Below are 20,530 nucleotides of genomic sequence, written 5' to 3'. Positions count from 1 at the left end.
AGCGCTAAAGACGAGCTTTAGCTGGTGTTTTTGTCGGAACTGACTGAGTTATGAGCTAAATTGGAACAAGGAAGTGGAGACTTTAACCACTTCTGATTGGTCAGACTGATGACATGTGATTAAGCCTTCAAGAATGATTGGTGGAGTCGTGGAGACAGTAAAAGCTGCGGGACTTTTCCTTACACAGTTATAGCTGCAGCTATTTCGCGTTACCGTCATTCTTATCAAAATGTCTTTAATAGAATCAAATAAACACAAAGAAAAAAGTATTTTATGATCGTTTATATTCCTAACTACTCAGTGTTTTATCAGGACCTGTTTGGATGAACAAAGAGCTGATTTCCTGGAGATGGTTAATGTTTTTAGATCAGTTAATGAGGCAATTTTCCACGGCACACTTGACCATCTCCCACGGCACACTAGTGTGCCGCGGCACACTGGTTGAAAAACACTGCCATAAAGTTCAGTCCACTGTTGTTTTTCCACATTAAAACAATACAAACGGAACATTATTAAAACATTATACCACACTATATTGTCACATGTCTTCCCAAAAGTTTTCCACAAATTGGACTGTAATGAACCGATGGCAATGCGCTTCTTGGTTGGAACTGGCTGCAGAGCAGGCGCCACAAGAGATCCTGCAGCATCAAACAGCTCATCAAAGTTGAGAAATTGTCCTCAACTTTTATAGCTCCTCTGTTAAATCACCAACCACGATTTCCTAAAATCACTTCATCCTTAGCCGCTCCCACATGTAAGGAGCTTGTTGCTCCATGGCCCGAATAAGATGTCGACCTCTCCTTTGATAGATGATGAATGCTGTGGCAGAAATGTGTCTGCTGTAAATTGAAATATTGCTCACATCAGTGTTTTTTATTGACTTACCGCATTAATTGGTTTGTGTTTATTTGCCTAATTATGATTTCATGCAGGGGTTGGAAACCTAGGGCACGCATTCCACACTTGGCACACAGAGGGAAAGAGTGGCATGCGAGGGAGTGAAAACAGCACTTGATCTGTTGTCTGTTTCTATTTTTCAGTTTTGAAAAAAAAAAAGTGAGTTTGAGTTACAATCTCCTTAAACGATGAGCTGTTTTACTTCCATGGGGGAGAAAGGGTCCAATCACGAAGCACTGTTACTGTGACCCCACCCACCTATAAAAAATACTGTTGCTTCTCTGTCGACCTTCATCAATGGCCGATGAAATGATCGCATGTCAGTAGATGGAACGTGAGCGTGTGCATGAGTGGGAAAGCGCAAAGCTGATCAGCAAGCAGCACACATTTATGACAACAAAGCTGTTTTTTTGGTCATGCTTTTGGCGTCGCAGCAGCTGACATTTATGAAGTTATAAGTTCAGTGTGGTGAATAAAACTAAGGAAAGTAGGATAAGGGCCGGTTTATACTTCACAGCGGTCTGCCATCGTATCCACAATTTTGTTCATATTAATATTGTCTGGTTTTGATCGCATCTGTCTACGGTGGCCCTGAAGTGCAAACCATTCAACAAATCACTCGATACAAAAACATTTTTAAGATCACGACAACAATTAAAAAAAAAAAAAAAAAATTTAAAAAGCAGCATTACATTTTAGAAAACAAAACAAAATTTCAGAAACCAAAACTTGAAAAACAAAAATGACAAAAAAAAAACATTTCAGAAAACAAAATTAATTTCCAGGAAAAAAAAGAAATATTAAAAAATGAAAACATTTCAGAAAAAAAAAATAATTTCCAGAAAAAAAATGAAATATTAAAAAATGAAAAACATTTCAGAAAAAAATGAAATTTTAAAAAATGAAAAACATTTCAGAACACAGAATGAATTTCCAGAAAACAAAACGAAATCTTCAAAAATGAAAAACATTTCCAAACCGGAAGAAGCAGTTACTATGGGACAACGCTGATTGGATGATGATTTTTGTCAATCATTTGAACTGAAAAGTATTTTAAATGAAGCGATGCCGGATTTTATCGTCCAAACAACAATGTACTATAATAATCCACGTATTTCCCATTTATATATCAAATAAAAAATGCAGCAAACTCTTAATGAACTTTAAAATTATTTTTTTAACATTTCGCCTGACACACGGTCACCCGGAAGTAGTTTGTAAGCACTTTTACTTTGAACGCTGTGCGCTAATGTCTACGGCTGCGAGGTTCACGCTGTCAATCATCTTTAGGTAAGAATCAATTCTGTGATCTTTCCTTTTGTCAGTCACATGTCTCTAGGGATGTTAATTTTAGGATATTAAAGTGCTGCTTTGAAAAGATAATTTCTTTTTATCTTGCGCATGCGCAATAGGAACCCGATGGAGACGAACCGTCTTCACATGATAGCCGTTCCCGTTTTCGGTGACAACATGAGAGAAAAAGCTCCGAGCCACCCTGATTCTGTGATTTATACAGTAATTACAGTAATTACATGGCATCAGTGTTGCTAAAAATCGACTTTAAGACTGAAATCAGTAAACAAGTTCTTATGGAAAATAATATTTAAGTGCATTGTATATTTTTGAACCATGCATATACACATATACTGAAACTTAAAAATGAACTTTAAAAGTTTATAAAATACTTAATTGAATTAACATGTGATATTTCTGCAGGTGAAGTTTCTCAAAGCGAAGTTCCAGAAAGGTTTGTGCTGCAGAAGAACAGATGGCAGCTCTACATGGGAATTCAAAAAGACTAAAGTCATTAATCACTGTGCAGTGTAAGGGCAAGTCACCATGATTTATGTGCAATGTAATCAATAAATATTATTTAACCTTAATATCTAATTTTTTTTTTAAATTGCAGGTCCTTTAAAAAAAAGTCTTTAACCTGCTGCATAAGCCTAATTAGTTGTAAATGATGCAGTGGGGAGTGAAAAACGAAGCACAATTCCTGGCTTTAGCGTCGGGCTGATGATCTGGAAATCACATCTATGAGGAATCGCATCAAACACTTGTACAACTCCAAACAACTTAATGTTCCTTTAAGCAAAACTCCAGTTTAAAATGTTCATATTAGGCTTGCTTCATTTAGGAGTTTTTCCATGTTTACCATTTTAGGTTTTAAAGCTTTATTAACAAAGATGATGTTTGATTTTCAAAGCTGTTGTTTAGAAATGTTTTTTTGTCAATGAAAAAACTGAATGCTGATGTGAGGATTGTAATAATGGATATGAAAATAAACAAATTTGTTTCATAGCAATGCAGTATATTTATTGAAAACTTAACATGAATACGTTATTCAATAACAGAAACAAAGAAACGGTTGTGGATTTTCCTTTATGGGCTTCTTCATGCAGTCAATCAAATGTTCCGTTTACATTCAGCATTTACTCAGCGTACCTGTCAGTCACATTTATTAGAGGAAAAAATGCATCTGGGAAAGTCTGTTTGTGCTTAACAACTATATCAAAAAGAGTCATGTGAGGGAAGGTTTGTCCACATTGCTGCTCAGCATCACATCCAGAGGAAGATGCACAGGTAAGAGACGCCACTTCCTGCTCGTACATGCTTGCAGCTTCCTCTGCACTGGACTCCAGCTCCACTGAAATCCCTGACAGAAATAAATTAATAAATTAAAAATCCCTGACAGAAAAACATTAGCTGCCGTTCATCTTTCATTCAGGAAAAAGTTGAGTTCATCAAAATGAGGAGAAAATGGGTTAAACCAGAAATTCATTAGGGAGGGGTCAAAACACCAAACTCAGAATAAAATACATTATTTCAGTCTTATAAAAAATACATTCTAAAACAATTTGGTATTCCTCCTCTGCTTGAAAGACTAAAACGTTTTTTTTAAAGATTTATTTTACACTACAGACTTTGCCACCTTTAGTTACACACCTGGACGTGTCTGATGATGTGCATATCCAGTCATTTACTGTCATGTTTCTGTGCACTGACACACTCTAAAGTCACAGATCTTAATAGTGTGAATAAGAAGCATTCATAAATGTTATTCTGAGACACAAACTGCTGCAGTTTACCTGACAGCTTTGCTGATTTATGCGGCTGGTACACCTGTCTGAGAATCCTGCCCACGTGACCCCCCTCTCCAGCTGATGAGGTAACCTGTCATTAACGTATGACTGAAGGATCTTGGATCTGTCTGTAAACACCCACCTAGAAATCACGTTTAACGCTACATTTATTAGATCAAACAAATGTGCCTCCATACCTTATCTGTGGATGGCGGGACTGCATTTCCTGATGATGTGCGCCGTCTTTAACACCCGTTTCTTCGCAGCTGCTGCTTTAGACAGAATCGTCTCACGACATTTCGAAACATTTGTAAACCTGGTTGGTGTTGATATTTCTGCGTGCGTTCTGTCATCACATCCGCTAAATATTCAAAGATTAAAGTTTATGTTAACGTTTTACCGTCCCTTTCTTGGTTTACCTGCAGAACGGACGTCATCCACACAAACTACTTCCGGGTGACCGTTCTGCTTCAGACGAAATATTCAAAAAATAATTTAAACCTTCATTATCTGTTTGCTGCATTTTTGATTTAATATGTAAATGGTAAATACATGGATTATTATAGTACATTGTTGTTTGGACGATAAAATCCGTTATCACTTCATTTAAAATACTTTTCAGTTCAAATGATTGACAAACATCATCATCCAATCAGCGTTGTCCCATAGTACCTGCTTCTTCCGGTTTGGAAATGTTTTTCATTTTTGAAGATTTCGTTTTGTTTTCTGGAAATTCATTCTGTGATCTGAAATGTTTTTCATTTTTTAATATTTCATTTTTTTTCTGAAATGTTTTTCATTTTTTAATATTTCATTTTTTTCTGAAATGTTTTTCATTTTTTTGTATTTCATTTTGTTTTCTGGAAATTTTTTTTTTTTTCTGAAATGTTTTCATTTTGTAATATTTCTTTTTTTTCTGGAAATTAATTTTGTTTTCTGAAATCTTTTTTTCTTTTTCTTTTTTCTTTTTTGGTTTCTGAAATTTTGTTTTGTTTTCTAAAATGTAATACTGCTTTTTATATTGTTGCTGTGATCTTAAAAATGTTTTTGTATCGAGTGATTTGTTGAATGGTTTGCACTTCAGGGCCACCGTATCTGTCCAATGAACTTCTGAGTGTTGTTTATATTTTTTAAACGATGCGATTGTCTCTGGCGATTCTTTTTAACATGAACGACAACTTGCTCACTTGCGGCATCTGTGAATGCACAGGTACAGCAGAGGAAGTGGTCTATTTGACCACTAAACAGAAGCAGGCAACACAAAGGCGAAAAATTAAAATAAAAATAAAAAAAGGGGCGAATAACATTCTCTAGTTCTGCAAGATATGAGATATAAGACATATCTTTCCAATAACTTGCTCTATTTTCTGTGTAGTTGTCCGCTCTCTTTATGTCCCTCTGTGTCTGTGGGTGACGTTCGGCATTTCTAATAATTTCTACGGTGGTAAAAGGCATTTTTCTGGTCAGTTTCCTCCGTCATTGAATACACCAATTTAATTCAAGTTAAACTAGAAGGAGCAGCATTTCCAGAAGAAAATGCAGGGTTAAATGCTATATTGATGATTAAAAATAAAAAGGTAAAGGGTAATAACTGGCAAAACGAGCCTTGTAGTCCAAAGCCTTGTGAGCATTTTAACGTTTTAATGGCCTCTCTAGCTGAAAGATTGCCAAAATAATTAAATGCTATATAGCTGAAAAAATTGAAACTTAAAGGGTAATAATCAGCAAAAAATAGGAAGAAAGAAATGATCAAAGTTCACCATAAATAAAGTGAAAACAGCACAATAACAAAATAAAATTTAGCCCAAACATGTATTTGACTGTAAGATGCAAAGTAAATTAACACCGTCCCCTTAGTGTTGTGTGTAGGCCTGACTCCTGCTCAGCTGTCCTGCATCTCTGTTGATTTTCTGTCTGCCTATTTAAGGTGTGTTTGTTTCTGTGCTCAGTGTCGGAGCGTATTCTGTTCTTTGAGCCTTCAAGCTTGTGTTTCCCTCTGGCATTAAAGCCCTTCTTTTGGAATTCCTTCTGGTTCGAGTTGTTCCTGCCTGCGTCTGGGTTTTCTCCTCTACCTGACCGTAACATTACGCTCCGACCATGTCCAACCCAGCAGGAAGGTCTGATTTAGGGGACTTACCAGGATCTCCCTCCGAGGGGAGTTCTGCTACCGGCGATGAGCTATCTGTCCTGGCTCGTGAGATGCGTGGTTACATGTCCGGCATGCAACAGCTCCATGAGCGTCTCTCCAGGCTGGAGCATGTCCCCTCGTCTCCACCTCGCCAAAACCGACTGGGTCATCCGGAGCCGTTTGATGGCACGCCTGCTGTCGCCTTCATTTCGGTTTCAACCCGAGCGAGTTCCCGTCTGAACAGAGCAAGGTGGCTTTTGCTTTAAGTTACTTGACGGGCCGAGCCAAATGGTGGGGGTTAGCGGAGTGGGAGCGCGGAGCTGAGATGTGCCGCTCTTTCCGTGTTTTTTCCACTCAACTCCTCACCGTCTTTGATCCCTCTACTCCTCATCGAGCTGCGGCCTCAGAACTCCTCCGCCTCTAGCAAAGGGCTCGCAGCGTCTCGGACTATGCAGTGGAGTTCCGGACCCTGGCTGCCAGCACTCGCTGGCCGGATGAAGCATTGGTGGACGTTTTTCTCCGGGGTCTCTCCGACGGACTCAAAGACGAGCTAGCGGCTAGGGAGATTCCAGAGGATCTGGAGGAACTGATCGACCTCTCTGTGCGTATTGACCGCCGGATGCGGGAGCGGGCCTGTGAGCGTCACGGCAACACAGGTTTTCGCCCACCGCTGCATGAGGAGGATCCACCACTCCATTCCGATACTCCACGACAGAGTTTTCTTCCTCCTGCGGAGCCCATGCAGCTGGGAGCCGCAATTCTTCTTTCTCTTCTCCCTCACGGCCCTCTACCAAGGTCTCGGTGACCCATGCAGGAGCTCAGGAGGAGTTTGAGACTCTAATTGACTCTGGCTCCGATGGTGACTTAATCTCTCAGGAGGTGGTGAACAAACTTAAAATCCCTGTTGAGCCTTTATCACCTGTGTTAGTCATTCATGCCATAAATGGGTCTGTTATCCATAAGGTGTCATGTCGTACTGTTAACATTTCTGTGTCTGTGTCCGGAAACCACACTGAACGGATGAGTTTCTATGTTGTGGAGTCTCTGAAGCCACAGGTGATTTTGGGTTTTCCGTGGTTATGCAGACATACCCCTCATATTGACTGGTCTACCGGACGGGTTTTGTCATTGAGTCCCTTTTGTTTACTTAATTGTCTTTCTTCTGCTGCATTTCGTAGTCCTGTTACAGCACAGCGGTCTCCTGACCCGCCGGATCTCAACAATGTTCCCCCTGTTTACCATGGTCTATGCACTGTTTTCTGTTGGTTTAGAGCTAAATACCCCCCCCCCACCGCCCTTCTGATTGTGCCATTGACCTTTTGCCCGGAACCCAACCGCCTAAAGGCCATATTTACCCCCTGTCTCCACCTGAGCGGGAGGCTATGGACAATTACCTGCAGGAGAGTCTACAGGCCGGGACCATTCGACCTTCCTCCTCTCCCGCCGGGGCTGGGTTCTTCTTTGTGGGAAAGCGTGATGGAGGACTGCGACCCTGCATCGATTACAGGGGTTTGAACAATATCACGGTGCGGAATACTTATCCCCTTTCTCTGTTACAGACTGCGTTTGACCTTTTGAGCGGGGCTTCAGTTTTTTCTAGATTGGATCTCAGGAGTGCATATCATCTGGTCCGCATACGAGAGGGGGATGAGTGGAAGACTGCCTTCAACACTCCGAGCGGACATTTCGAGTACCTGGTTATGCCTTTCGGCCTCACTAATGCTCCAGCGGTCTTCCAGTGTTTGATTAATGATGTCCTGAAAGACATGATAAACAAGTTTGTCTTTGTTTATCTTGATGACATCCTGATCTTCTCTCCAGATCTCGACATCCATGTGCAGCACGTCAGAACCGTCCTCCAGCGCCTACTAGAGAACCAGCTTTACTGTAAAGCAGAGAAGTGCGAGTTCCACACCAAGCAGACTCGCTTCCTTGGTCATGTGGTTTCCCCCGGAGGCGTCCAGATGGACAGCGCCAAGGTCAAAGCCGTTCTGGAATGGCCTGTTCCTTCTGGACGGAAACAACTCCAGCGCTTTCTCGGGTTCGCCAACTTTTATAGACGCTTCATCCGAGGCTTCAGTGGCGTTTCTGCACCCCTCCATAAGCTCACGTCGGCTAAGGTACGTTTTGTCTGGGATGAGGGGGCCGACAAGACGTTCACTGAGCTGAAGCGACGTTTCTCTACAGCCCCTATTCTGACTCAGCCTAATCCCTCTAAGCAATTCATCGTAGAGGTGGATGCATCTGAGTCTGGGGTGGGGGCTGTGTTATCGCAGAGAGCGTCCGATAATAAGGTTCATCCCTGCGCGTATTTCTCCCGCAAGCTCACTCCTGCGGAGAGAAACTACGACATAGGGAACAGAGAACTCCTGGCAGTAAAACTGGCTTTGGAGGAGTGGCGTCACTGGTTGGAGGGGGCTGCGCAGCCGTTCTTGGTCTGGACTGATCATAAGAACTTGGAGTACATCAGGACTGCCAAGCGTCTTAACCCTCGTCAAGCGAGGTGGGCCCTCTTCTTTGACAGGTTCAATTTCTGTCTGTCCTACCGTCCTGGCAGCAGGAACCTCAAGCCGGACGCCCTTTCACGTCAGTTCCAGCAGGAGGAGGAGTCTGGGTCTCCTGCTGTTACCACCACCATCATCCCTTCCCACCTGGTGTTGGGAACCACACGCTGGTCTCTGGAGCGGAGGGTTAAGGCGGCTGTTTCTGACCCCGCCACTGTACCAGCTGGCTGTCCAGATGGATGCCTGTTTGTTCCTCCTTCTCTGCGCACCTTGGTCCTAAAGTGGGGGCACTCCTCCAGACTGGCTTGTCATCCCGGAGTGACCAGGACCGGCTTTCTTGTGGCCCAGCGTTTTTGGTGGCCCTCTATGTCCTCCGACATTAGGGCTTTTGTGGCGGCTTGTCCTGTTTGTGCCAGTGTCAAGATCCCAAGGACCCCGCCTGCTGGTTTACTCCACCCTCTACCTGTGCCGTCTAGACCTTGGTCCCACGTAGCCATGGACTTTGTCACCGGCCTACCCAACTCCAGAGGTAAAACAGTCATACTCACCCTCATTGACCGTTTCTCCAAACTAGTGCATGCCATACCTCTGAGCAAACTCCCATCCGCAAAGGAATTAGCAATACTAGTCTCCCAGCATTTGTTCCGCCTGCATGGTCTTCCTCAGAACATCACCTCTGATCGTGGGCCTCAATTCGTTGCTGCCTTCTGGAGGGAGTTTTGCTGCCTCCTCGGGATCAAGGTCAGTCTGAGTTCGTTGATCCATCCCTCATCTCTCGCTTCCATCGCGACTACCCTGATCAGCCTCGCCCTCGTCCGTCTGGTAGCCGGTCTTAGTGGGGGGGGTTATGTTGTGTGTAGGCCTGACTCCTGCTCAGCTGTCCTGCATCTCTGTTGATTTTCTGTCTGCCCATTTAAGGTGTTTGTTTCTGTGCTCAGTGTCGAAGCGTATTCTGTTCTTTGAGCCTTCAAGCTTGTGTTTCCCTCTGGCATTAAAGCCCTTCTTTTGGAATTCCATCTGGTTCGAGTTGTTCCTGCCTGCGTCTGGGTTTTCTCCTCTACCTGACCGTAACACTTAGAGTGCAACATTTGAGGATGCGAGCTCCTAATCTGGCCTTTGGTGTTGAGGTCTGCAGTGAGGTCAATCGATTCTTGAGTTGGACCTAGATCTTTTAGTCACGGCAAAATCCACAGAGCCACTTATGTAAAAAATATACAAAATCTAAACTGACTCCAGAATTAAAATTAAATATATATGCGAGCCAACTACAAATGTTCAATAACAAACTCATTTAATATAGCACACTCTGGAAAAAAGGAAACTTGAGCACAGAAAGACACAGCTTGGCGACCTCCAGATCACCAGGGGACACAAGAACCACCAAAAAATAGGGAGGAGGCTAAAACAGGTGACAAGCAAAAAGCAAGACGTGAGTAATTATCTTAATGAGTATGCTTACTCTTTGCTCCTCTCTTTGCAGGCTAAGTACCAGATGTTGATAAATGAGTAGTTTGCTTTGCTCATAAGGATACAGACTAAACCTCAGCTTTTGATGGTGGAAGAAGACATGTAATGTTTTTTTTTTCTCGTTTTTTTTAACATGTCGCCAACATATTCTTCTCAGACAACCATTCAAACAATTTTGAAATTGACAGTCACCAATATTTTTGCAAACCAGGATGGTTTTATACACAAATGGGTGTCTCCAAGGTACCAAACTAAAAATGAAATGTTGATCGCATACAACTTTGAGTTGGAGCACTTTACCTACATTGACTTTTTTACAAGTTTAAAGAAAAACGTCATGCCATGTTGGCTACTTTAACCCTTTATCACTGAAAATGTTGTCAGCGACACCTAAATAGCACACGCTTTATAAAACTTGCACCTATGCTCAAGCTTGGGTTTTTATGGCCAATTTGAGTGGCCACAAGAGATAAATCAGTCAAGGTGAAGAGTTATCTCAACGCAACTCAATATGTATTACCTGGTTTTGTTTAAACCCTTACAAGTAGCTCCACCCAGAAAATCAAATGTAAATGAGATGTAAATGGTCTTACCAATAATTTCTTAGTCTGCTTGTGAAATGTTTCAAAGATTTTTTTTTTTTTTGTATAAAACTGTTCTTTTGCCCAACATTCATTCATCTTCTAAACCTGTTTTGGGGTCACAGGGCTCCCGGAGCCTGTCCCGGCCACGCAAAATGGGGGACATCCTGGACAGGTCGTCAGTCTGTTGCAGGGCCACAAATGCCATACCCATGCACACTCACATTCACACCTAGGCACAATTTAGAGTGACCAATTAAACCTATGAAGCATATTTTTGGATGGTGGGAGGAAGCTGGAGTCCCTGGAGAAAACCCACGCATGCACGGGGAGAACATGCTAACTCCACACAGAAAGGTCCCCCATTGGTGTTCAAGAAGGCAAGTCCCAGCAGGGACCTCTTGCTGTGAGGCAAGAACACTAACCACTGCGCCACCATGCAGCCCTGTCTCCAACATACAAGAAAGAGACAAGATTTGAAAAAAAAAAATATTACGCCACGCACTGAATTTTGTCATGTCTTGTTGAATCTTCCAGGATCTGACTGTCCTGATATGAGTCATTTAGGACCGTCAGCAATGTCATGATGAATTACATTATAAAAGAGACGCTTACAGGCTGCTTGAGAAACGTATAGAATTGCACTCATGCTACTATCTTCCCACTTAAGTTTTGTCTAACGACATCAGTTGAAGCTTTCAGTACTTAGGACAACTGTTTGAATTTGCAATGCAGTATTAAAGGAACACTTTTGTAGAGTATTGTGTGCTACAAACTAGATATAATATAGGTTAACTTCAGCTCTTTCATGTCTAACCAATCTCTTTGTTTTGCCTTGAACAGACCTCTGTGAATGTGGACAGAAAGGATGGTTAACTTGGATAAAATAACTGGCAGGTTGCTTTTTTCTTGAGGACCTAATGCCCCTGAAACAGCAAAGAGACTGTCAAGACCCTCATGATGATGTTGATCATTCACAGTTGGAAAATTACACTTTAATGCCACTTGGCAAGCCCTTTCAAAAGCTGTGCTGCTATCACCTCACCGCATAGTTGATGCCTAAAATGGGTATCATCACAGAAGTAAAGTCCTCCTGGGAAGGTAAATTGTAGCAAAAGGCATGTAAAATCAAATAGCATAGTGCTACAATTGTCATCACATCCTTACAACAAACCAGTTTTACCAATGTCTGCATAGAATTGTGGTCAGTCTTTGTAGCATTTTGTATTTTACACATAGAAAGGGACAGTAGTGCATTTTGCTCCCATTTGGTTCCAACTGTTTTAGGAAAGATGAGTCAAAAAGGGAAAGAAAATCACATTTTCTAATGAAGAGGAGTATTGTGATGAAATGCTTATTAAAACTGAGTGGAGCTGCTTGGTGAGAAGATTCTGCCTTCCATTTCATCACATTCATACATTCATGCCTTCCGTAGAACTGAAGAAACATTAAAAAGCCAAAAAAATCATCACATTTTTTGAAAAACTTTGAACTAAGGTATCTGTGATTTGAGAAAATTATAATTACACCCAGTGGGATTCCAGTGAGGTTCCCTCACTGTTTTTTCTAGTAAATAATTTTTAATTTTAATACTTGTGAAGGAATTGGGGCTTTAAACATATTTTTTCTATGGAACTACAGGTCTGATCCATTGACTCTATAAAGACTGTAAATAAGAACTGCAGATAGTGAGTGCGACATCATTCATGTGACTGATGTCAGTTCAGTCCCCATTTTTTTTCTCATATGGACGCTGCCATTTTGGAGCCCGACATTATGAGTTAGTGTGATTGCTCTGAATCCGTCTCAGTCATCTTTTTTATGGCAACCTCTCTTTAATAAGGAGTGAGGAGGCAACTCCCTTACAACTTGAACATCGACTTGGGAGAATTTGTCAATCAAACGCAATGAACATTCAACAAGAGATCATATCGCTTTATTGAGTTCACTTCCCAGGGTGTGCAATGAGCTAAATCCAGTGTTGGTCCTTCAACAAAAATCTTCACGCTATTGCCTATCTGGGTCTCCGGTGCCTTGAAGATACCGGGTTGTGCCAGAATGGGAATCCATTTATTTTCTGATCCCTTTCGGGGTCATGGGGCTAAAGTAGCCTAGCCCTGCCACTGTTGGGCAAGGTGGGTACACACCGGTTGCCAGTCTGTCATAACCCATGCGACTCTGCAACTTGCCTCCAGTAGTCTTTGGTGGAATTGCAGCATCTAGTATTTTCTAGTTAGTGGCAAAAGGTAGCTTAATGGATACTGTTTTGTAATTATTGCCCCAAACCTCTATAGAATAAAGCATATAGTACAATCAATGAGAACATACAATATAAAGAACATTGCATGTTTGTCAGTGTAGATTATGTGTAAATAAATAAATAAACTGTTCTGGAACATGGCTTGCAGATCAACACAGATCACTTACACTTCAGTACTGACATTTGGTGTGGCAAGAGGGACTGCTACAATTGATTACAATGTTGTTGTTTTTTATTACAAACTCTAGAATTTAATGTGTGCCATGCTATCACATGGCTTGCTGCAGAACTGGAGCTGAAGTTCAAAACCAGAGTTTTGAACCTTGCAGCCATCCCACCCCCAGAAGTAATGCTTTTTACATATTTTTCAGAGGACAATCCTAAACCCTGATGTCAGGAAAGAGTGTGCCATGAGAACACAAAAAGACCACAAAGTACAGCAACATGGCATTTATGGCCTAACATGTCAACTAAACCTGTCAAAGACTGCTCCATGACAGGTTTGGTTGTCAGAGCACTCACTCGGGTGACATTCAATGGCTGCTGTGCAGCTTGGAAATCTTATTGGATTTGTCAAAATCCTCAAGAAGTGATTGTCAGAAGTTTGCTGAAATATCAAAAGTGAGAATCATGTCTGTCTTTGTAATAAGCAGTGGAAGTATAGTTCTGTTTTGTATGTACAGTAAAACATAGGTGATGAGACTCACCCACAAACTGTTCTCCCTTGGAATGCACCCCATCATCTGTGACTGGCTCCTGGACTTTCTGACTGGCAGGCCTCAGTCTGTCAGAATAGGGAACAGGACTTCAGCCAGCATCATCACAAACACTGGAACACCACAGGGCTGTGTTCTCAGCCCGATCCTCTACACCCTGTTCACCCATGACTGTGTGGCCTCTCACAAGGACAACATCATCCTGAAGTTCGCTGACGACACCGCTGTGATAGGACGCATCACTGGCGGGGACGAAGCAGCCTACAGGAGGGAGGTGGCCAGTCTGGTGACATGGTGTGGGGACAACAACCTCACCCTCAACACAGACAAGACAAAGGAGATGATAGTGGACATGAGGAAGGGGAGGAGGAACCCTCATCAGCCGCTTCTTATCCGGGGTCTGGAAGTGGAGAGAGTTAGCAGCTTCAGATATCTGGGGGTCCACCTCAGCCAGGACCTCACCTGGACACTAAACACGTCACAGCTGGTGAAGAGAGCTCATCAGCGGCTGTACTTTCTGAAGAGGCTGAGGAGGTTCGGCATGTCCCCAAAGATCCTCAGCAACTTCTACAGCTGCATGGTTGAGTCCGTTCTGACCAGCTGCATCAAAGTGTGGTACGGCAGCTCTACCGCTGCGGACCGCAAATGCCTGCAGAGAGTGGTAAAGACTGCGTCCAAGATCACCAGGACTCCTCTTCCCTCGCTGCAGAGCATCTACAAATGCAGGGTCTGCAAGAGAGCTGCCTCCATCATCAAGGACTCCACCCACCCGCAACGAGGACTGTTCACTCTCCTCCCCTCAGGACGGAGGTACAGGAGTGTGAAGTGCAGGACCCCCAGATTTAGGAACTCTTTCTTTCCCTCTGCCATCAGACTCCTTAACAGCTGACTAGAGTCTGGAAAAACAAACTGCACCTTTGCTCGTCCTAATTGTTGCTATTGTCATTGTCACTTTTGCACATTTGCACTTTTAGAACCGCCACTCGACACCTTGTGTTTTTGTGTGTATGATGTGAGTGAATTGTTTTGTTTCCTCTATACTTTTGGCATTTGGAGCAGACAGCAAAGAAAGAATTTCATTGTGCAGGGAAACCCGTTTCTTTACTGTGCATATGATAATAAACCCTTTGAATCTCTTTGAATGAGACTGACAAAAATAAATACAAACATGAAAGCAAAGGGCTCTATCCAGTCTGAGGCTAATGTTGATCATCTGTTGATTATAACTGGAGCACAAACCTAAATAGTCTCACGCTGGTGATTCTGGATGAAGCTCACCGCGGCCCCTGGGAAACGCACCCTGGTTTAAATGGAGTAAACACTAGGGATGCCACAGTTCTCAGTTTAAAACCAGAGAGTATGCTACACCAACAAACTGAATTGTGGGAAAGTGTATTGTTCCATCACTTTTAGATACCAGTATGTTTACTTGAAAGTGTCACTCACGTATTGAGCTGAATTTAAGAAGGGTTTATTATTTTTTTGTATTACATTCAATCAAAATTAATTGTTAATGGCTCATTAGCAAATTAAAAAAAGGATTTTTGTAATTTTTTGTTGTTTTTAATACACAAATTATATATCGAAACAAAACTTAACCATGACCCAAAAATCAAGGTTTAAACCAAATCTTGGTGAAAGCGAATCATTGCATCCCTAGTAAAGACTGCCTCCTTTTTTCCCCATTGTACATATTAAAATAGTTTTTTGTTTGTGACCAAGCATGGCAACCATTCTCTGTTTGGTCTCCAGTATGGTTCAATGCGAAAAGTGCCTAAACAGGATTTATGATAGAGATATCTATTAAAAGTTTGACATTTAATATTGTTTTCCACTGTGGGAATTTATGCAGACATCCAAACTGTATAACATGTTTACCCAGTGGAACAGCCAGTAGACTACAATGCCTAAGAACCTGATATGTTGACACCCTATTACGCCAAGCTACAGTATAAGTCATGACACAGACAGGTTTTTGTCTCTGAAGACCTGTGAGCTTTTTCTCCTCCCTGTATTGCCATTTGGGTTACTGCATAAATCATCTCTAAGTCGTCTTAAGCCCAAATCCTCATAAGCTCTGAATGGCATCTCGCTCTACAACTGCAGGATTGTTGAAAATTGAATTTTAGTTCTGCAGATTTTTTTATTGTTGAGGGGTAATCATTCATGGATTTGGTTTGGTCTCAGTTGCTGCTTTTATTCGCAGTAAAGATAGAGGGATTTAAGATATGCATGCCATTACATTATAATGATGGCCCACTGAAAGCAGGCTTTGTGAATTGGATGGGATCTCTATAAAAGTGCTAAAGTGTTTCTGGTTATGCAGTAAGGAGGGTTGTCAGTTTTATCACTTTGATTTAAGTAGCTCAAAGGGTATTTGTCCTCTTTTATTTTGAACAATCATGTGGAATATTTTAAAGAAAAAAGTAAACTTTAAAAATATAAAGTTTTTGGTCCATTCTAAGAAATGTGTTAAACAAAAGAAAAAAATTTTTGGGGATGGATTTAGCATGTATGGAATTATTTTCTACTTAACATCAGTGTTAAATGAAAGAAAAAAATAACTAACTTTCATTAGAATGTTGCTTTTGGTGAACTGTGCCCATTATACCGCAATGTTGCTAGATTGGGCAGTTTCCCACCTAATTGGGTGGTTTTGATTCTGAATTTGCGGTAAATTCACTAGTATTAAAATAAATGTGTCCTCTAATCTGTGCTAAGATGTAATTCTATCTTTATGAATTAAATGTGTAAATAATTTCTCTACATTGTAGACTTTTTTATTACATTTTCTTAGTGTTTAGATCTGACTTAAAGCCACCTGTTTTTATTGTTTTATTTTTAACAAGTTGCAAACAAGGTTGGGTGTTTTTGTGAATATGCTAACATGCCTAACATGTATCAGTTACTAATAAAATTGGGAGTAATTGTAAATGTGGTAGCGCAGCTAAATTGTAGCTTGACAAGACCTGGCTGGGGGAACCTCAGCAAGTGTCCCCTGGGTCTTGGCTTCCTGGGCCCTGAGCCTCTCTCCACGCAGGGAGAGGGATCCCTGAGTTATCTGTCAAGACCATGAGCCAGAGATCACATCATATCTGAGCCTTGGGGTGTTCGTGTCCCTGTGGTGTGAATTTTGGTCCTTTGGTCCTACACACACACACACACACGCACACATGTATGTATATATATATTACAACAAGAAGAACATAAAAACTCACTCGAGCACAGGTGTTAGCTCTTCTTTGCACAAATAGTTTGTGTGACTGAATAAAATGTTTAATATGTGTCAGTCTGAATGCATAAGTATGCGTGTGTGAAAGTTAGTTGTATTATGTCCATGTTTATTTGTTTGTATGTGAACATTATTGAAGCCAACAGGTATGTTTGTAACATTTGACTGTATGTGTGGACATGCCCCGCCCCTGACAGTAATGGTTATAAACTTCCACCAACTTGTTGCTATATGCCGCTTCATAATCCTCCCCCCCACCACCTTCTATAATCACCCTCCTATCCCCCTTCCCTCTTCTTCCCTCCTTTCCTTTTCCGTCTGGTCCAACCAAAAATGTGTTCAAATATAATTAATATGAATAAAGTTTTGTCTAAATTACAAAAGGGGTTTATTCAAATATACATCTGGTTTGTCAGAAGATTCATAACTCCTGTAAAGTTAAATATGTCCAACACAAGAGGCCTTCAGCCATTATCTGTTTGCTCAGCTGTTGGACAGGACAAGGAAAATAATAATAATATATGCATATAAAAACAAATAAACAAAAAAACAAACGAAGAAAGTGTAGCTTGGGGTTTGGGTTAAAGAAACAATATCTGCATGGTTCTGGATGACAAACGCATGGCTTATCACTAGAGGGTTTCATGGTATATGTTCTAATTGTGGCCAGTCCCTAATTGACATTTGTCTCCAATAAACGTTGAGTCTAAAAGGTGCTTATTACTTCAGACGCCGGTCTTTAAATAGTGGCTGGGCTCCTTTAACCCTTGTGCTATCCTATGGGGTCAAGATGACCATTGATGTGTTATCCCTACCATGACAAAGGTGGATAAAGGTGGAGAGGATTTCATGTAATCCATGGAACCCAGTGAAGATCACAAATCATTGAAGAAAAAAGGTTCAGCCCACTGTCTTCTTGTGGGGTCTAGATGACCTCACTCCCAATGTCAAAGTGCCTAGGATAGCACAAGGGTTAAGACACCCACGCCCCTGTGCACAGATGCCGGGTGTCTGTGGTATTTGCATTGTGAGGCAGTGTAGCCTTGGTCAAGAAACAGTTCCGCATTTGAACTTCTTGTGGTGGCATACACCAAAGAATATACTGATGAAGAATCTGCACAAAATTTTGGACTGGTTTCTAAACCAGTCCGAGAATGATGCAAGCCGATGGGTAATATTAAGAATTTGGCTGCAGAAAAAGGAGTAACACACAAACGATTCCCTGGTGGAGGTCCAACAAAGAAAGTGAGCGACGGTTTTAAAATGGATTACTGAGCAAAGACAGAAAGATGTGCCTGCCTACAGGAAACCGATTCACATAAAAGCGAAGTGGATTTTTGAGATTGATGACGCTTCAAAGAGAAAAGAAACCTTCAAAGCCAGCACTTATCATAACATACAATAATATTCTTATAATTTCAAAAAATCCTGAAATGTTTGTCTGATTGATGTAGTGGTCTGCATTTTCTTAACCTGATTTCAGTGCATTTATTACTTCACTCTCAATTAAAAGGTGAAGTTATGAATATTGGACGATTAATTACTGCTTATTAATTATCAATCAACTACTTGGGTGTTTTATTTTTCATTTATTCATGTAACCCGGTTCCGGGTTATACAGCAGGACGCGTGGCGTGCCTCTCTGCGAATACAACTATCTTCAAATTACTTAAAAAGTTGATTTTTCTCCAAAAAAGAGAGCTGACCATGCCCCCGAAGAAACCCCAGGAATATGAAGAACTCAAAAAGTCTCTTGACATTATTCAAGAAACGCTGAAAAGTTTTATGGATCAAGTGTCGGCTAAGCTAACATCACTCTGGGATATGATGGAAGAGTTCCGAAGATTTCGGGCTCAAAACGAGCAGCGAGAAAACCGGGTCGAGATTCTGGAGAAAAGACTGGACGATGTGGAACAGCAAGTAAGGATGAATAATGTCATTCTCACTGGAGTACCAATCAAGCCTCGAGCGAAGCTGAATGCAGCTGGAGCTAGCACTGCTAATGCTAGCGCTAGCGTAGCTAGCAGTTCTAATACGGAGATTGGTGCAGCGACGCTGGAACAGCAAATACATTCATTTCTCACATCTAAAGGGATTTCCCTGGATCTCAATACCATCGAGACCTCCCACCTGCTCCCAAGGAGAAAGGAGACGGATAAACCAGCGATCCTCATCAGGTTTGTGAATCTCAAACACAAGCTAGCTCTGATGAATCAACGCAAAAATCTCAGAGGATCTGCTGTTTATCTGAACGACCATCTGACCAGAAGGAATGCTGAAATCTCAAAACATGCACGGCTTCTCAGGAAGCGTAAGCAGATTGAGAACACTTGGGTTAAAGGCTGCAGGATTTACGTCAAACCACTCGGTCCAGAGGACCGGGCCAAGGTTCTGGTCGTGAACACCATGAAGGACTTTGAGAAGTGCTTGATTACGGTTGTCTGAAACAACGTGGAGTAATAAATCAAAGAGCCAAATAATTTCAAGAAATATGACACCTGGAATCATCACTTTCTCTGTATGTCTGACGTAACCTGAATAACAGCAGGGTTCTGACCTGCAGACAACTTGACCTCAACTTTCACCGCAGCTGATATCAGCTGAAGAAGGATATGGACCTGAATCTAATGTCTGCAGACATAACATGGAAGAAAACTATTAACTGTTTAAACCAAGAAAATCGGCTGTTATCAGTAAAAGAAGAAATGCCAACCTTGGACAATTCGACAGTTTATGGACCCTTTTTATTTTTCCCCTACAGCATTACTTTATTATATAAAAAAATAAAATAAAAATAAAAAAAAATATATATAAAAAGAGTAAAACAAATGATTAATCACTTTTGAAAATTGTTAAATTGATTGACTTTTGATGATATTACTTCACTAGCTCCTAAAATTGATAAATTGATTCAAAAATCTTTCCTAATGTAGCATAACTTTGCACATGTTTTTAACTTTTGATACTTGATGAAATTTTGCTATGAAAATTCCTGAAACAGTGTTGTGTCTATTTTACTGATATAGTATTATGTTTTAAAGCATATGAATGACTTTTAAAAGCAACATAATTTGCATATATTTCAGATGCTGCATTTGCCATGTTGATTTCTAAAATAGTTATTTTTGGCGTAGTACTTAAGTAATTCATCTTTGGCATCTGCTTTATTGATACCTTATGATTGTTAATTCTGTCTGATAAAACCTAGGAACCGGATATTGATAAACCATGTAATAAAATGGTTATAGTATAACGGGGTGGGATTATATAAGTTCGCTTCCTTCCACTCCCTTTCAAGCAATATTTATTAATTATGTCTAATTATCCTAAGTTTGATTAGTTACTGTATGAATGTATAACTGATGATTATATTGTTTTTGTGTATTATTTCTATTTTGATTGCTTGAAATAAACCATTTCAAATCAAAATCAAATCAAATCAAAAAATGTATTTATTATTATTTTTGTGGGGTCTGGCAGTTTTTAGATGACTTTTGGACTGGAAAACCATGACTCTATCTGGCAATGTTGCTGGAGAGGCCTTTAAACTCACTGGGTCAGGCCAGCTATCAATAATCAATGAGTGTGCCAACGTAAAGGTAAACAATGGCTGTAATTAGGGGAGGTCTGCACTGTGGACAGGGAGATTAATGAAAGGG

At 41.0% G+C, this 20,530-nt stretch overlaps 1 long non-coding RNA gene across 1 annotated transcript; it reads left to right on the top strand.

Moving 5' to 3' along the window:
* The first annotated feature begins 934 nt into the window (after positions 1-934).
* LOC144996590 (uncharacterized) lies at positions 935-3,205 on the top strand. The gene is made up of 3 exons (XR_013659496.1): positions 935-2,190; positions 2,313-2,415; positions 2,617-3,205. It is a non-coding gene; the product is annotated as an uncharacterized LOC144996590 (long non-coding RNA).
* Positions 3,206-20,530: the final 17,325 nt, after the last annotated feature.

This window comes from Oryzias latipes, chromosome 12 (assembly GCF_053564925.1).
Source record: "Oryzias latipes strain Hd-rR chromosome 12, Olatipes_Hd-rR_3.1".
NCBI classification, from domain to species: Eukaryota; Metazoa; Chordata; class Actinopteri; order Beloniformes; family Adrianichthyidae; genus Oryzias; species Oryzias latipes.
This window is presented reverse-complemented; position numbering and strand designations above follow the sequence as displayed.